We start from the raw sequence: 18,097 nt of genomic DNA, 5'->3' as shown, positions 1-18,097 counted from the left end.
TTGCAGTGTGTGGAAAGTTTGTGCACAGTTGTAATGTGACGCTCCTCCCATGATTCACTGACAGTTTACACGTCTCTCCTGAAATTAATCACTGACCACTTATAGCTGCTAAAAACCAGAGGATAACACCCAACAATTCATGCATCCGTCTTCTCATCCACACATCAGTCAAACAAGCACCATAAAGCTTTAATCTCAGCTTCAGTCCTGTATATCAGCAAAGTGGTTCTTTACGGATCCACAGTGGGGAAAACTTTAACATCAAATTTCTCAGCAGATTAACCATTTTCAATAAGTACGCGTGTACGTTTTGTTTTTTTCAGATGGTGTCTTCAAATGGGGTCGTGTTTACGTGTTTACGTGTTTACGAGAAGAGTCCACATGGACGCCCCCCTCTTGTAGTATTCACAAAATCATAAGTGGAAGGTTTCTGAAAGCTCCGAGTTCACGACTTGTGACGAGAAATGGCGGAGGCCATGGAAGTTCATTTTTTGCCGTATAATAAGTTAATATATTGTAATTTTAGCCTGAGGAAAATGTTCATATTCCCAAAAGCCTCATCTTTTTCCTCTGTCATTATGCCTTTGCATTTACTGCATTATGTTCACTCACTTGCTAGCGTGCTAAATTGTTAGCCTCTGTGGCTTCTAGACACCAACAGAAACGTTAATATTAACGTTGCTTAGCAGCGATGTTTTCACAACTTGAGCTCCTGAAAGCCAAGAATATCGTGTACACGACTTCCCATGTTGTAAACACGAGCTCACCAGTTTCATTTGAAGGCACCAATATATCCGCTGTTTCCACTCAGGTACAAACTGAGAAAAAAGAACATAAAAACAAGTGGATGGAAACACTTTCTGTATGTCTCTCACACACACACACTCACACACACCAATGTGTGATGTGTGCCTGTGAAGTGTTTATTGGATTAAACCTTATCCTCTTGAGAGGAGCGGATCCCCCGTCATCTCCACCTGATCCAAGGGAAGCTTCTTGTTGCGCACACACATATTGTATATGCGCACACGTCATTACAGTGACACAAGCATGCCTAGAGCCAGTTAAGCATCTCTTCCATGAATGATTCACTGAAGCACACGTATGTTCCCATCGCCTAATGTTAGAACCACTCATGCTTTCTCCTTTATCACATTTCTTTCATCCCTCAACCACCAAACATACTTGACCTACATAAAACATACATGACAACAGCCTCTGGATTATCTGGAAACTGGTGCCACCAAGTAACTGAGTGTCTACCAACAGGTCCAACTCAAAAAAGAACCTGACTGTGTCTCTGCTTTACATAAATTGTGGTTCAAATTAAAACAGTAAAAACTGAAACATTTCCAAGTGGTATTATTGTTGGGGCCATCGTCGCAAAGGCAACCTAATCGTTTTCCGGTTTCCTCAAAGGCTAGCAACTACCAACAACACAGGACACGCTGTATTTAGTTTTCCACGCTTACTTCGGTTGTTCCATCATCCGCCATTTCTGCTACTGGGAATAGTTACTGTAAAAGAACTTACATTGATACTCTGGTAACTGGAGATAGCTACCAGGGAAAACAAAAGTGATATCCTTTTCCTGTTTTGGTGGCACAATTGTTGACACACTTCTTTTGTGCTGTTAAATGGAGCCTTCATTTTCCCGGGAGATCTTATGAAAGCGAGGCTTATAAGGAACCAATCTAAACGCTGACGTTGTCATTATTCTATAACCATTAGATTGTGAAATCAACATTTACTTCATAATGATATGTTAAAGCAACAAAAAAAAGTCTATTGCAACTTTAATATGAAAGCAAACCCATGTTCCCTTTGGGAGTCATGGTTATACATGACAAAGGTCAAACTTCAAACCAGTCCCTGACTGGAAAACTGGTGGAAAAAAACAGTGTCCCCATCCATTTTGGGAAATACAGATATTTGCTTTCTTGCCAAGAGTTAAATGAGAAGATTGATTCCACTCTCTTAACTACAGCCAGGAGATAGTTAGCTTAGCTTAGCTTAGCACAAAGACTGGAAACAGCGAGCCTGGCTCCGTCCAAAGGTAACAAAATCCACCTGCCAGCATCTCTAAAGCTCAATGATTAACATGGTATATCTTGTTTGTTTAAGCAGTACAAAAAGGAGACTGAGCATATTTCCCCCAAAAAATGTCAAACTATGCCTTTAACTTAAATCTTCTTTATCTTATTTTTTCTAAATACATTTTCCTTTGTTGCCTCTTCTCTACAGTTTGTCAACTGATGTAAAAGAACGCAGAGAAAGACAGCAAGCAGTATATATCTGGTAACACTGAAAATGCAATTTGCCAGCATGTGACGTGCATAAATGTTTTTCTCTGTCTGAATAAAGTATATAGTGTTTGTTTTTATCTGTATTCAACCTGTCCTTTCACGCTGTCTCTCCGTTGTCAACTCATACTGACAATTACACAGCACTTACATGTCGTAGCTGTGTGTCTGCAGGCCTGTTGTTATCTATGTATGTTGCTCAGAGGAGACAGGGATGGAAAAACATATAAAACAACCGCCGATCGCCGCCAGCTTCTGAGATCCAATAATTCAGACTTTTTGGAGACATGAAAAGCAGCGAGAAACCCCTAATGAGACGGGGATACAAAAAATAAGATTGTGCAGCAGAAAAAGATAAATACTGATAGAATTGACAGGTGACAGATAAAAGATGAATGAAAAGACTAGAAGGGATTCCTGAGGAAACCACAGGAATGATTAATGAGGCAGGAGGAGAAAAAGTAATCTCTTCCAAACCTCGTGCCACCTGTGTTGTGTTCCGAGTCGGGATTTGCAGGTGCTTAAAGGTGCAAAATCTTTATATTAGTTGTAGAAATCAAAATAAATGAGCAGCAGATGACACAGGAGACAGTGGGACCCAGGAAATGACAAGGAAAGACAAACTATGGGACCGAACTAACCAAGCAAAATCTTAACAGACACACAGTTTACCTGCCTCTAAGTCCTCATAAACCTACAATAATATGGTATTTCCTGCTGCGACAGGACACTGACAACCATAGTTTATAGTGAAGGAAGGTCTCTATCAACAAGCACAGCTCAGAAATGTTATGGGTTGTACAACTGGAGAGAAAAATGGGGAGAAATCAAACTGGAGCTGCTGATTTTACCACCACAATACCTCTAAATAATGACAAGATTAACAAAAATGAAGCTACAGCCAGCAGGTTAGCTTAGCTTAGGACAAAGACTGGAGATAGGGAGAAACAGTTAGCCTGGTTATCAATAACCACAAACTCTACAATTGAAAGGATCTCTGGTAGCACCGGGTCAAAGTAATGCTGCACATGTGACAATACCTCCACTGCCGTTCACCATATGTTGGTTGGACATGCCAGTTGTTTTTTTTAAGTGAAAGCTTCAATTGAGATCAAAAGTGTGTTTTTGATTCAGCTGTTGCTTTTCAACACTAACTCATGCTATTGTTGTAATGAGTTAAGTGAATATAGAATGATGTATATCATAAAAGCACTGTACAGAAATGCAAAAAGTGATCTGAAAACTAAGATGTATTGGAAAAAAAATGTGAGTGAGTGGAGAACTCCCTAAAAGAAAGTTGAAAAAGCAGCATGTGTGCACGAGCTGGAATAGGTATTTTCAATTATTTTCTGAAGTATGCAGTCTGGAGTAGACAGAGGAACTAAAGGAGAGAATAGAGACAATCCATCAAACAGACAGCCTGCACAGTCAGAGTAAAAGAAGAAAAAAAATAAGAGGGAATGGGAAGTACCTCATACGAGTCTGAACACCTTGCTACAAGCGGATCTTAATATGCTAAATCTGTCACAACTCACAAGGAGATGAATGGAATCTCCTCTGTAACATATAGGGAGACACCGCACACGGAAACATTCATATTTAAATAATCTTTCGACAAACATCAGCAGACATGAGATCACAAATTATTTCTTTATAATCGTGTCTCCATCTTAAGCTCATTGCTTTCCAAAGAGCACACGTCAATCAAATAGTGTAGGTGGAACTGCAGCTTCTTTTCCTTTTGATTGTTGCCATCAATGCTCAAACAAGCTACCTTGTTCTTCCTCCATTTATGTTTTTTTTTTGTATATATAAAACCTGGAAAGAAAACACGCATCCCTTTATGAACACCAGATAAGATCTACCAGAATCCCAGTCGTGTTACAGTATGTCAATCAAACCATTAAACACAAAACAATGTGAAGTATTGTTTTGTGCCTGAAAACGGTTCAGATTTCAGCAGCCTCTACACAGTTTTGGTACGTTTTCAAGTTTTTAGTTTAAAGTTTTACTCCAGCTGTGGATGAAGGTTGCGTTTCTCCTGTGTTTTGCTCTTTGCAGAACATTTACATTTCTTTGTCACACATGCCTTTGTGGGAGTTCAGCACCAAGACTGACTGCTCGAGGGACTTACAGTCAATATCTTTTTCATATTTTGAACTTTTCCCTCTTTTCTCTTCTCAATAAAAACATTTTCCTTAAAAAAAATACATATTTCTTTGATGTCCTGGAGTATACTTTTCAAGAATAACTTTATGACATATTTGTTTGTCAACATAAGTTTTATTTCAATGAAGAAGTTTTATGCAAGTCAAGTGCAATCAGTGGCCTACTTCTGTGGCTATAGTTTCTATTATCAGTTAATCTGCCAATAATATTCTCGCTGAATTGTTTAATCGTTTGGTCTACAACCTGTCATAGAATAATCAAAATATCACAGAGCCCAAGGAACAACAGTCTAAAATCAAAAGATACAGAAATCAGTCAATTTTTTTGCATTTTTGCTTTACATAATTTAGAAAAACAACAATTGATCAAAATTGTTGCTGGTAATATTTTCTGTAAATCGACTAATCAAACCAACAAACTCCGAACTGAACTACATGTACAAACTACTCAATGTCAAAGTTATTTGATGCGCACTTTGTTCAAGTTTACACCACAAGACAAGGTGAATTTGATCTATGAAAAGTGGCTAAATGCTGATGGTATACAGGTTGAGAGCAGTTTTGAGATAAACTATGCGTTTGTCATACAAAAAAAAGAATCATACAGAAAGTCATTTGAAAGACGACTTCCAATGAAACAAAAAAAGGAATAAATCTGCTCTTATTTCTCATAAAATCACACATTTCACCATTATGAAGGAAGTGAGGAAGGTGGACGTATTTGCACACTTCCATGCATGCACATCCATCACAGCAGCAGCCATCAAAATGCCTGACCATACAGTCTTTATTGTACATTTTAAATCCTATTAATATCCTCTAAAGTCTATTGTACTGACAGTTTGAGGATATTTGTGTGATCTGTCTGCAGTGAGTCGGAAACGGTATTTCAGGATGGCATTTTAGCCTTGTGAACAAAAAGAAAATAGTTCTGATCCATCATGCAGGACATCAATTGTATGTATCTGACCATAATGTCCTCTAGCAATGCAGGGACACATTGGTTTCAGCGGTCTGGGGAGGGCAAACATGCTGGAGGGGACAGTGCTATCAATCAGCACATAATCTGAGAAGGCACACTGTCAATGACAAGGGAGAAATAAACAGGACAGCCAGGAGAACACAGCAAATATGCTTCAATAACCTGGAACAACAGCAGTTCTCTGAGATGAATCCGCTCAGCTGATTTATCAGCGGCTACACTACAAATCAAACATTAGTGGACGCCGTCGGTGTGGGAGGCGGTTAGTTACCAAGTAATTGTGACCTGAAAGACATGTGAGTGACAGAAATAGAGAGCCGGAGAGGTCGTAAGGACAAAGAAAATGGAAAAATGAAGCTAAACTAACCTGAGGGGACGTGCAACCTTCACCACTTCTATTATAAAAAAGACAGCAGCTGCAGCTCTTTAGTCATTACTGTGGAACTGAGATTGTGCCCTTTACATGTGGATGCCCATACCCTGTACATAATGCAACAGTTTCTCCTAAAAGTTACCTTCATATACAACTATTATTAGCTAAATGTGTTTTGAAGAAAATGTAGTACCTCCCATATAACTTTTTTAATCAATAAAGCATTCATATAAAACATACAGTATCAGACAAACTTTTATTTTAATTTTTTTCCCCAGCCTGAACACAGAGCAGAACTCCCCTCAAAAATACTATGCTGCATAAAGAATGTGTGTGTTTTTTTTAATCGCACATCAATATATTTTTTGGAACGTTTTTTTGTCCTGAGTACTTTCACACAGAATGTGAATATTACGTAACAAAAAAACTACGTATTTTTATTTGGGAACAAGGTACATTTTTCTGAGCATTGCACAGCCAATAAAGGCATCAACCAATCGTGTTGTGCGGAACGGGTTGAGTTGCACGGATATTTATGAAACCACAAAGAGTCTCCGTAGTCCGAAACAATGGGGCACTCCCAGGAGAAAAACCTCTTTGCTCGAGTTGACAACTTAACCGGCTAGTGAGATTAAACTAGCACTGCCACTCAATTCCACAACTGTTGTGTGTGTTTGGAGCCCATCACACTGGAATGAGCAAAACATAGTGAATTTGTCTTATCTTCATGTTTAAAGCAACAAGAGAGCGTGAGATTTATGCACAAAAGGTTCTCATATCTGGAAGCTGCCCAGTACAACCAGCTTCAAACTGTTGGCCGCTGAGCAGCTCTGCTGAGGTGGGGATTAAATGTCCTGCATGAATGCACACTGATATTGCAAAAAAAAAATTGAGCAGGAAGTGACCAATTCCCCCACTCAGCTTTTCCCAACTGGACAGAATTGTGACTTTCCGGTCTTGAGATCACATGTCTGAACTTCAGATGGCTGCTCCTCATTATCAACCTTGCAATCTATCCTCTCAAACAGGTGCTTCGAACCAGCTTGGATTTGAGAGAGCAGGTGGATAAAGATGTCTGAAACTTTCCACAGAGCAGTATTTTCTCCTCTCAAACTGTGCTGGCAAGAGTGGATGTTGACTTTCAGATGTGCTGAAGCGTGGAATGAGTGTAAAAGAAAGTAATGATGTCAGACCAGAGGGCAGTTATCTCACAGCTCCACGTCCAGAGGAGCTGGTGGCCGCAAAAAGTATAAAGTAAGATACAGGTGAAACTTTACATTTGTAATTACTGACTTTAATTTAAGCCATAGCCAGTGTCAGACTATAAGCATGGATTTAATGTTTTCCATTTCTCAAAGTGTTTCTCTGCACAAAACTTTGCTCCTCTACTCCAGTTATCCAGAGTGTGTTTATATACATCAATGTATGCAAATTGTGTCCCAAAGGAATACTGTGTACCCAAATAACCTCCCTCCATCACCACAACCAGGCACGCTGAGCTTAAGACTAATCTGATAAAAGCCGACTTTGTCATTAAACAATAATCAAATACCTTTTCAGCCAGTGCCTCCAAATGATTTAAGTCTCTGGAAATTGGAGGAGATATATCCTTGGCAGAGTCTCCTATCTCATATTTGCAAGTCTGGTTGGCTCAATGTGCAGTGATAGCAGTCGGTGATCCCGCTGAGCAAAGTATTTGAGGTTGTGGACCTCAGAAAAGGAATTTATTTATGCAACAATGATTGTGAAACTGGCAGTGCCAAGTGTTCAAGCATCAACACAATGTGGAGTTTTCTAACTCCCTGCCAACCTATTGTGTTTGTACTGGCAATCCGTTGTTTAAAGATTTCTTTGCCTATTTTTTTTTTTTACTTTTAGAAAGATATGAAGCTTTGTTAAAGTTGAGTTAAGAAAAAATACTTTATCATCATTTCTCTACTCCTTCATTCATAACTCAATTTAAGCCTTGTGGCTTCTATTCATCAGTTCAATAATGTCAAGGTCAGTCTAGAATTGGAAAGGCAAAAAAAAAATGAATTGCTTAGTGTGATGAAAAGCAGATACGCAAGAAATTGTGTGAGCAGGGTTGCACACAAAAGCTTCGGTTCATTCTCATGAAGCTTGTGTTTAGCAGCAAGGTTGAAAATATACTTGATTTTTACAATGCCTATGCGTAGACAAGTGCCTACAATGTTACTGCATTGTTCACATACTTGCCGGCATACTTTGCAGGATTAAAAACCTATTAGGGAGAAGGTCAGGACCGAATCATCGATGACTGGTGATGGAATGTTTTCTTTAGGAACTTCAGAAAAGAGACAGGGGCTCCATCGTAATTTAATAGTTTCTTGTTGAAACTTTCTGCCGTTCTGTTGTCAGTTAGTTATTTTCCTCTTGGAAATTTATTTTGTGTCAATTGTCAGACAAACACAGCATTGCAAAGACAGACATCAAGTGACATCAAGAAGTGTAAACGTCTGAGGATGCCAAAGCTCCGTAGGATCCCAGGAAAAGTTGATCTATATCTATAAAAAAAAAAAAGGAATTAATCTGTTGACTACTAAATTTCAGTGAGGTGAAAATCCTCGAAATAAACATAGTTGGTGTTTATCTATTCCTCAGTTTGTCTTAATTCACAATGAAGTTTTTTATTTTGTCATCCGAACTTGTAAAAAACAATCGCTGAGACACACTAAATAAGCTTCGTTCAGCACAGACAAAAGTCAGTGTCGTTATTTAACTACAGAATGATAAAAGCAGCCTTTAAAATGAGAGACAGTGTATTTTATGGGCTATCCACTCAGGAATAAATCTTATAAAATAGTTGAACCAATCCCAAAACATGCTGTTCGTTGCAGAACTAAAAACTACCCAAGTGTGTTGTTTCTTTAAATTAACTGGGTCTATTGATTAAACGCACACTGCTGACATATGCTCGTCTTTTACAATGTGTCTGTAACCAAAGCATTTATTTATCACACGGTATCTAAACAAGGCAGCGTCTGGAAGCACACCGCTGCAGCACATTGTGCAGAGATAGATAAAAACTTGACATTGACTTTTAATGGCTGAAAAACAAATATCTCCAAGCCACTGTTAAGGTTGGACTTTACAAGACTTTGAAATTGTGTCCTGAAACACGCATTTGATTTCAGCAATTATGAGTCCACTTCCTTTATTTCCACATTAAATAAATGACACCTTTTAGTGCCTGTGCTGTCAAGTCACAGGCGTGTGTGTGTGTGTCTTAATGCATAAAAACATATACAGCATCACAGGTGACGGGAAAATGAGAAGTCAAATTATCTGTTCCCGTGTTGAGGCTGATAAAAACAGGCACGAAGATTTGTCAAAGTCAAGACTGATAGCAGAACTCACAAAACATCATATAACATGTCACAAAGTATTTAAATGTCTCTCAGTCAGCCCATGTTTTCTATATTAGTGCTCCAACCAGCTTCTCCGTCAAGCGCCAGTATTTTCTGTACAACAAAGCTCAAACCTTATACACCTATTAAAAACGAAGATTCAAATCATTTTCATGGAAATCCGTTATCTCCATGTTTCCAAGGGTATATTGTGTCTATGAAATAATAATTTCCTCAAAACATTAGCTCTAACCAATCAGTAGCATGTAACATATCCGTCGCGCCTACGTCATTTTGATTGAACACGGAAGCAACAGCAGCGGTTGCTAGGAGCAGTTAACTTCACAAAGATCAAATCAAATGTTGATTTATGAGTTGTAATTTCTCAAAGTTGACTTACAACCACTTCGATTTCATCCACGTTCAAAACATTTTTGTGACCATTTTGCTGTCATTAAAATAACGTCACCATTCTTAATCCCGTCTACAAAGCTCTAATTCGTCAATCGTTTCTCCAGCTGGCAGAAACAGCGTCGGTGGGCACAACATGAGAGACCTATTTTAATAGCTGAGATGTAAAGCTAGGTCGGTGTAAACCATTTCAAGCCGATTTGATATTAAGCCATCGGACTGGACCAGTACACAGAATTTTACCACTAGGTGTCGCACTTGACTCAGCAGCTGCTTGTCATAAAATGAGAATAGCTGGTCCACCTCAACAGCCCACCTTAAGGGAGCCTGGGGCTGAAGTTGTCGCTAACTTCGGAGCTAACAGGTTGACCACCTTCATTTTAATCAACAGGTGGCAAGCAAGACACAGGAACTTGGTTTGGGTCTTGAGGAGTTGTAGTATTTATTCACGACAGTCTAACACACACACTGAACTCCTACGTTCACAACTACAACGTTACTATAACTTAATTCACCGTCACACGCTTGCTCGCTCCCGCTCGCTCGCTCCCGCTCTCTCTTAACCTCACACTCGCTAACGTATAGCATATAATGCATAAAATCAAACCAGTGTAAGCTCATACACCGGACTGGACCAGCAAAACCAGAAGTCGACCCAACGCTACTGAGATGTGGGCTGCAGTACAGGTCTGGAGCCAGACTAAACTATAGCGTCAATCATTATGACTCTAAGGAGGGAACAAGTGATAGTAACGATACTATCCATACATTATCTTTAACCACTTATCCTTTACAGGGTCGCTGGAGGCTGGAGCGGATCCCAGGAGACATTGGGGCAAAAGGCTGGGTACACCCTGGACAGGTCGCCAGTCAATCACAGTCTGACACTTAGAGACAGACAACCATTCACATTCACATTCACATTCACATCTACTGGCAAAAACCTAATTAACCTAGCCTGCATGTGCTTGGAAGAAGCCATAGGAACCGGAAAAAAAAACCACGGCAACACGGGGAGAACATGCAAACTCCCAACGTGGCCAGCGGGTTCGAACCAAAGAACCTCTTGCTGTGAGGCGACAATGCTAACCACTGCACCACCATGTCGCCATAACGATACCAATTACATTCAAATATATTGTACCTCACTTTTTTTTCCATCCATCCACTTCCCTATACCTCTTTATCCCGTTCAGGGTCACAGGAACTGAGCTTACCCCTGAGGCACAGTAAAACAGGCCGAAATCTGGATAAACAATGACATTAAATAGAAAAAAACACATTACTCGCTGTCATTCAATGGCAATATTTCTATTATTATGTGGTAAGAGCTCCGTGCGCCATCCAGAATGACGTTAAAGGCGTTTTATCCATCTGGGTGGGAGACGCATTAACCTTAAACTGATATTTAAATGTCAAGACAGTACGTGTGTGTGTGTACGACGAGCATATAGAAAATGTAATTCAATAGAGGCCTACCCTTTCCAGCTGCATATTATATCACATTATGCAGTCAGAGATGACTGATTGCTGGGGCCAATGTTTTCATCAATTAGGCCCAATTACCAAACAGCTCCAGTAGCACCCGACCTCAACCTCCTCAATTATTCAGCGATGTTGTGTTGTTCACAGCTAAAGAACAGATTTTTCAACTGCCAAACAAGCTTGTTTTTTTAAGAATGTGTATGAGTAAAAATAAAAAAAAGAGTGAGAGTATGCGCACAAATGCAGGTTCATATGATGTTTGCATGTTTATGCAGTGCAGCCCTGCTTCTCTCAAACAGAAAACAACCTGGATTCATTTTAATGCTCTCTGGAGATTTAGAGAAGGTGCTTTGTCATTTTTGTTTCAACTCCTACAGCTCCCGTCTTACTATTGTAAGAGGACAAGATATTCTTTTATTTATTTATTTATTTATTTGGTACTTATTTTTTCAAAAACTCCCATTGTGGTAAATCATTTATCCAGAGAAAATAAGAAACTTTATGGGAAAGAAAATATAACATATTTTTATCTCACAACTGGTATTTTTAGGGCTGCAACTAACAGTTATTTTCATTATCAAATAATCATTTGGTCTCTAAAATGTCAGATAAAAGTGAGAAATGTTCATGACCATTTCTCGGAGGCCAAGGTGACAGTAGTTTACGATTGGAAACTACAAAATATTCACATTGGAGAATCATCTATTTTCTTAAAAAATGACTCAATGCGATAAATCCATTAATAAAATAGTCGCCCAATTAATTTTCTAATCGATTAATCAACTGATCGTTGCAGCTCTGGGTATTTTCCTCCTCATTTTCTCCTCATATCCTTTATTATTAATTTTTCTAAAGTCTTTACTGCACTGTTTTCTCATACTGCTATAAGCAACAGTATGTGTCATTACTTTTATTATGATTCTTATTATGTCATTGCTTTGATTGTTATTTCCTGTGTGGGCGAAAGCCAAAGATTATTTTGCAGTGTATTGGCTCGTGTGAATGTGTGTGTTTGCGAGGAACCACAGTTCTGGTCGAGCGGTCTGGACTCCTCCAGTCAGCAAAGCCAACTGGGCCTCCAGATGGTCACTGGGAACCCTGGGATCAGAACCAGGTTAAACGTCCAAATGCTGAACCCTGCGCTTGGCTGTGGGACTGTGTGTTTACCTCAGTCTGTCCAAAACTAGAAAAACAAGTGAGCAGGTTCACATCCATCTTAATAAGTGGGGGGAATGCAAATGCACCGACAGAGCAACAAGGTCCTGGGTTTGAATCTTGGCCCTGGTTCTATCTGTGTGGAGTTTGCATGTTCTCCTCATGTTTGCGTGGGTTTCTATCTGTAGTCCGAAAAGCAGGTGGCTCAGGCAGGCCCCGCTTCCTAATCAGACTCAATAATACAAAAAAAAAAAAACTATAACCCACATGCATAAAATACACCTATAAGAAGTGGACGTAGGCATCGTGACGTCACCCATTGGTTTGTGGACTGCTGTTTTGAAGCCTCGAGTTTGGCAGTTTGGTATTTGGCCGACGCCATGTTGGTCTTTTGCAACCAGAAGTGACACGAGAGGGTGGAGCTAAGTACAACCGAACGCTGAATAAGACATTTTTAAGTGACCAAAAATGTTACAATTAACTGTGAAGGACTGAAAACACACTGTCAAAAGGGTTAACGTTGTAAGATGAAAACACGGACAACACCCAGACCGGAAAACGCCGTGGTAGCGACCTGTCAATCACAAGGTAGCCACGCCCTAAAGCAGGGGATGCTTTATGGTCTATTTGACTTTAAATAGGACCGTGATCCCTAACCTCTTGTATCATCCAACCCATGATTTTTGTTCTACACAAACACAGTGATGCAGATTGTAGACAACACAGACCTCCCTGACAATCACTGTGGGAAATCCAAAAATACATGTTGCACCAAATGCCTGGAACCACAGAGTCATTCAACCTGCTTATCCAAACATCTAATCTCATTAAAAATGTCACTTAGGATTCTGTCATTACAGGACAGCGTCTAAGTGCAGTTGGGATTGAAATCTTATCTTTTTCCGAGGGTAAAATATCAGATCTTGCCAAAAATCTTAGAAAATCCTAAATTACTTCTCTAAAAATAGGACACCGTCGAGCACATCCTAACTGCGGTAGTTTACATCCATTTGAAACACACCGATGCCGAGATCTCACGGTAGACGCCTGGAGCAGGTGTAAACACTGTGTGACACACAACAGCCTCTAATCAGGAGAACTCCATGCATGAGCTACATGAACTTCTAATGCTTGTGGCTGTGATGATGATTTATTTTTTGTTGTGGCATTCTTGTCTCTGCGTTTGTCGTTTTTTTGGTTCGCACTTTAGCTTTACAATATAGCAGCCGAAGCACTCATACAAACACTAGGACTGTATGTTAATGTGTTTATTACTTTTTAAAGTAACAGAAAGTTCTCTGTGTTTTGTCTAGTAAAAAACTATACATCTCCAAATATATCTATTTAGTAACTGTATTTAATCAGGTAGTGTAACTGAGATCAAGATCTCTTTTTGAAGAGAGAAACCGAGGATCAAGAAGTCAAACAACCAACATACTAGAACAACACATATAAAGCCAGACAAGTAACAATCAAGAAACATACAAAAGCTAATTAAAAAACAGACATAATCAGTCATAGAATCATAATAAACATCAGATGATAGATAGATTACTAAGCATCTATGGGTAAGCAGTAGGGCTGTCCTCAACCAAAGAAATTCTTAGTCGACTTACACTCATACGATTTTGTCGACTAATCGATAAGTTGATTTAATCATCAGATCAAAAGAATCAAACAAAAGCACCACTTTAAATCTTGTGTTTACCAGAGATGTGCACATAAGTTTCTGGGAAATAAGTCATTCAGCATGAAAAAAAAGCATAAAAAAACGACTAATCGACTAAAGAAATCCTAGTCGACCAAGACCAAAACAACTGATTAGTCGACTAATCGACTAAGAGGGGTCGGCCCTAGTAAGAAGTTACTGGATACAAGACTTATATGAGAGAAGAGATGTGAGCTTGTTTGTCAGCTTTAACAGTATTTTTTTTTTATGAATATCATGAGATGATTCCTTCTTGTCAATAAAGAAGTCCATCCAACTTTGTGATACAGAGGACAGGATTTAAATGCTTAAGTGATGATGGGGCAGTTTTCAGATAAACTGAAGATGAGATGTTCAGAAATAATTCTCTAACTTCTTCGGCTAATAAAAATAATTAACAAAAAATAAATAAAATAAAATAAAAAGTCTTTCACCAATTGGATTATCTCTAAAATTAGATTTGTTTGTAGTTTATGAAATGTTGACATTTTGGAAATGAAAATATACTGTATATTAACCAAAAGAAAGATGTGTATAAATATATCTAATATAACATCATTATTATGTGAGCATCATTTCTTTCTCTGTCCTTTTTTTTATTTTTTTTTGAGCTGCTGGCAGTTTGTTGCAGTGAGCAGATGTGGTGTTAAGAGGCCAGAGTGAAGGTACTGCAATGTCCCATTAATTTTAGCTGCTAAGAGAACATGCTCATTCAGCAAACAGGGCTGTATCAATTTACCGACTGCAATCAAAAACACCATAAATCTAAAATACTCAAACAGCTTAAATCAGGCCAAAGCTGCGAAGGAATCACAGCTGCTTTGCACCAAAAAAAAAAAAAGACTCTTACTGTTTTGTAATATTGGCCAAAAAGTCCAGAAATGCACTCAAAAATCCAGAGTACTGACTCAAACCAGGATTCACATTAAGATTAGAAACCATGATAACGGTGTGGCAGAAGGCCCTCAGGTAAAACCTGCAGGCCCACAGTGAGATATTCAGGCAGCCGCACTAATCTGGCGGCCCACTCTGAGAGGCGGCATGGACTCGCTGTGGGAGAGAGAAACCCCGCTTCTCCTCTGCAGCTGCAGCCAGCGGTAACACCAGCAACAAAAAGGTAGCACAAATGTTCCTCCATGATTCACTTGCCAACAGCTCTGCATGGGCAGAATCCATTACTGAAGCCATGCATTTAGACACAAAGCAGCAAGCTGGTATTCATAAACAAAGGCCTGTTGGAACTCATTACCAACATACAGTATGAGACTCATCTTTCTTACACATAAATATATGGATTTTTCCTGTAGATTTATTTTGGGAAACCAGAGGGGAAAACTACAGTTGGCAATGTATAAGTCAGTGTGGTTCCTAACCTGGGGGTCCCGACCCCCACTAGGGTTCGCCAAAGCTTCACGGGGGGTCGTGGGGCCTTCTTGATTTTAAGGGGCGTAAGATAACTTTTTTTTTTTAAATATATACTTTAGTTGGCTTATATCTTAACATTCATTTCTGTGAAGAAAACTAATTTAAATTGTTCTTTTTACAGTTTGGATTACTATTTAAAATAGAAACTAAAAATCTCACAGGATAAGGGCACAGTGAAGACCTGAACAGAAGCTATATTCACAGAGCCTTCCCTCTCTGCTAAACAGCCTCGTCCTGCATTAGAAAAGTATGCAGTTAAAACAACCAAAGAGCTGATAGAACAATGGTCAAGCGTCAGGAAGAAGAAAACACTGAATTTGTCAAAAAAGAAACCTATTAAGTATGTCTGATCGTTAAAATAATAATAAAAACTAGAATTACCGCCTTGCGGTTGCATACTGTACCTCCGCCAACCAGTCATTACATTCATGTCTGTCCAAAATGTCATCACTTCATCATTTTATCCTGTTAGACATGTTTGTGAAATTGTCATAATTAGCATATGAATTCTTGAGTTATAGCCAAAAAATGTGTTCTGTGAGGTCATAGTGACCTTTGACTAGGGCTGCACCTAATGATTATTTTTTTAACGATTAATCTAACGATTTTTTTTTCTATTAGTCGATTAATCTAACGACTAATTCATCGATTATTCTAAATATTTTTTTATAATTCAATTAATTTACCCAAAATAAATATCAACCGGCTCCTGCTGATCATCTAGTTTTTTTTTTTAAAGGCTTTTATATTTTTGTGTTCATTGAAACGTGAGTAGATCTGTGCTGTACAGAAGCCTGTATGAGAACAATTAAACAAGTTATTCAAAGTGCTAAAGACACAAGTGTCGCTGCTTTTGAAAGAATTATATTCAAATGCTGCAATCGCTTTCTTGCAAAAATGCCGTTTTTGAAAAAAGGATTGTGAGGTTTTGATTGCAGAGTAGGTAGGTAGGTATTGACACTATAGACTCCACTGTTACAACGGACAACAAGGAAAGAAGTGGTGCTGATATTTACTATATATTTAATTAATATCAATTCAGTTTGGTAATATTATTTATTTAATATTCAGCGTTCACCGTGGAGGAATGCAAGAAAAAAACATTTTCATTATTTATTTATTTTTTATCATCACAAAACATCAAGTTAAATAGCAAAAGGAGCTTTATGTAAAACATAAATCATTGGCTAATAAGTTAAAGCATATAAAATGTATTTTCAGAACCTAACAGTATACCTATTCACTTGTACTATAGTTCATACCCTTATGAAAAAGTAGTATACTTTATTAAACAAAAACGACTGTTAACAATTAAATGACATTACCGGTAAATAATGGTAATATTAGAAATAATGAAGGTCACATGTTTTTTACTGCAGAATATCATTGTTTATTACAGAACCAGCTCTTGTTGTTCACTGGCGCCTAAAATACCATTTGGAACATCTTTTATTACGTGACATTGATCATTTTATTGATCAGCTTCAGTGTTAAATCATAAACAGATACCAGTGATTCTATAGCCACCATAATATCATACAAGAATGTATTTATACTGACAGACACATTGAACTTTTATTTGATTGTTTATTTGATTTTTAAATTTATTTATTTTTGATTAATTTATTTTGATTGTAAGGGAAGCCTTCCTGAGCATTCAGGAGAAACCTTGATGATGAAGTGGATTTTGTGGAAGGGAAGCCTGAGCATTCAGGAGAAACCCCTTACAGAAAAGTCACTTTTTGTATTTCCTTGATGATGAAGTGGATTTTGTGGAAGGGAAGCCTGAGCATTCAGGAGAAACCCCTTACAGAAAAGTCACTTTTTGTATTTTCTTGATGATGAAGTGGATTTTCTTGATGATGAAGTGGATTTTGTGGAAGGGAACCTGAGCACCGGGATCAACCACGCAGGAAGGAGGGAATGTGGAGGGGGATGGTAAATGATGAAGTCATCTGGTGATGTGGATGAAGGAGGGAGGTGGGGTTGGAGGGAGGTAGGAGAGGAGAAGGGAGGAGGAGCCTGAGCTGAACAACCAGCAGCCTCCTCTACCTGATTCTCGCCGTCACACTGACGGCTCAAGAAAGACTTCATCCTCTTCTCCGTCTGCTCCTCAAGGTTGATCTCCACCTTCTCATCTGTTGGTTTCATCTGAGCTTTCTCCTTCTCTTTCTTTTTCATCTTCTTGTCATGCATTTTGCTTTTCAACTTCTGTAACTCTTCCTGTCTGTCCTCGGTGTCCCTCTTGCGGGAAAAGAAACCCCTCTTCTTGTTCAGACAGAGCTCCTCCAAGTCCTCGTTGTCCTTCTCCAACTGTTTGATTTTGGTCTCCCAGCGATGTTGTTTGTTGGCCAGGTCAACCTCCATCTGTCTCACTCTTGTGTGCATCCGTTGGACTTTTTCGGCCAGGTCCTTATTCTCCTCTTGCACCTTTTGTAATTGTTTCTCCAGCTGTTGATTATTGGCCAGCGTCTGGGCATTCTTGCAGACTGTCTTACTGAGCTCATCCTGCACCTGGTCCACCTTTTTCTGGAATTCCAGCTGCAGTGTCTTCCAGGCTTGTTCTTTTTTGGCCAGCTTCTTTGCAGATCTGTCCTTCAAAGCTTTGACTTTTTCCTGCCAGACTGTCTCGCTGTCTAGGAGTTCACCTCCTTTGAGCTGCAGCTGGCTAGTGGTCTCTTTGAGTTTTTGAGAGAGACCCTCTACTTCATTGTCCCTG

At 39.0% G+C, this 18,097-nt stretch overlaps 1 protein-coding gene across 1 annotated transcript in view; it reads right to left on the bottom strand.

Moving 5' to 3' along the window:
• LOC119476910 (exostosin-1) overlaps positions 1-18,097 on the bottom strand; it is a 251,589-nt gene that overhangs the window by 147,583 nt on the left and 85,909 nt on the right. The window lies entirely within an intron of this gene.

Source organism: Sebastes umbrosus, chromosome 18 (assembly GCF_015220745.1).
Source record: "Sebastes umbrosus isolate fSebUmb1 chromosome 18, fSebUmb1.pri, whole genome shotgun sequence".
NCBI classification, from domain to species: domain Eukaryota; kingdom Metazoa; phylum Chordata; class Actinopteri; order Perciformes; family Sebastidae; genus Sebastes; species Sebastes umbrosus.
The sequence above is the reverse complement of the archived record's forward strand: the minus strand, read 5'-3'. Positions and strand labels throughout refer to the sequence as shown.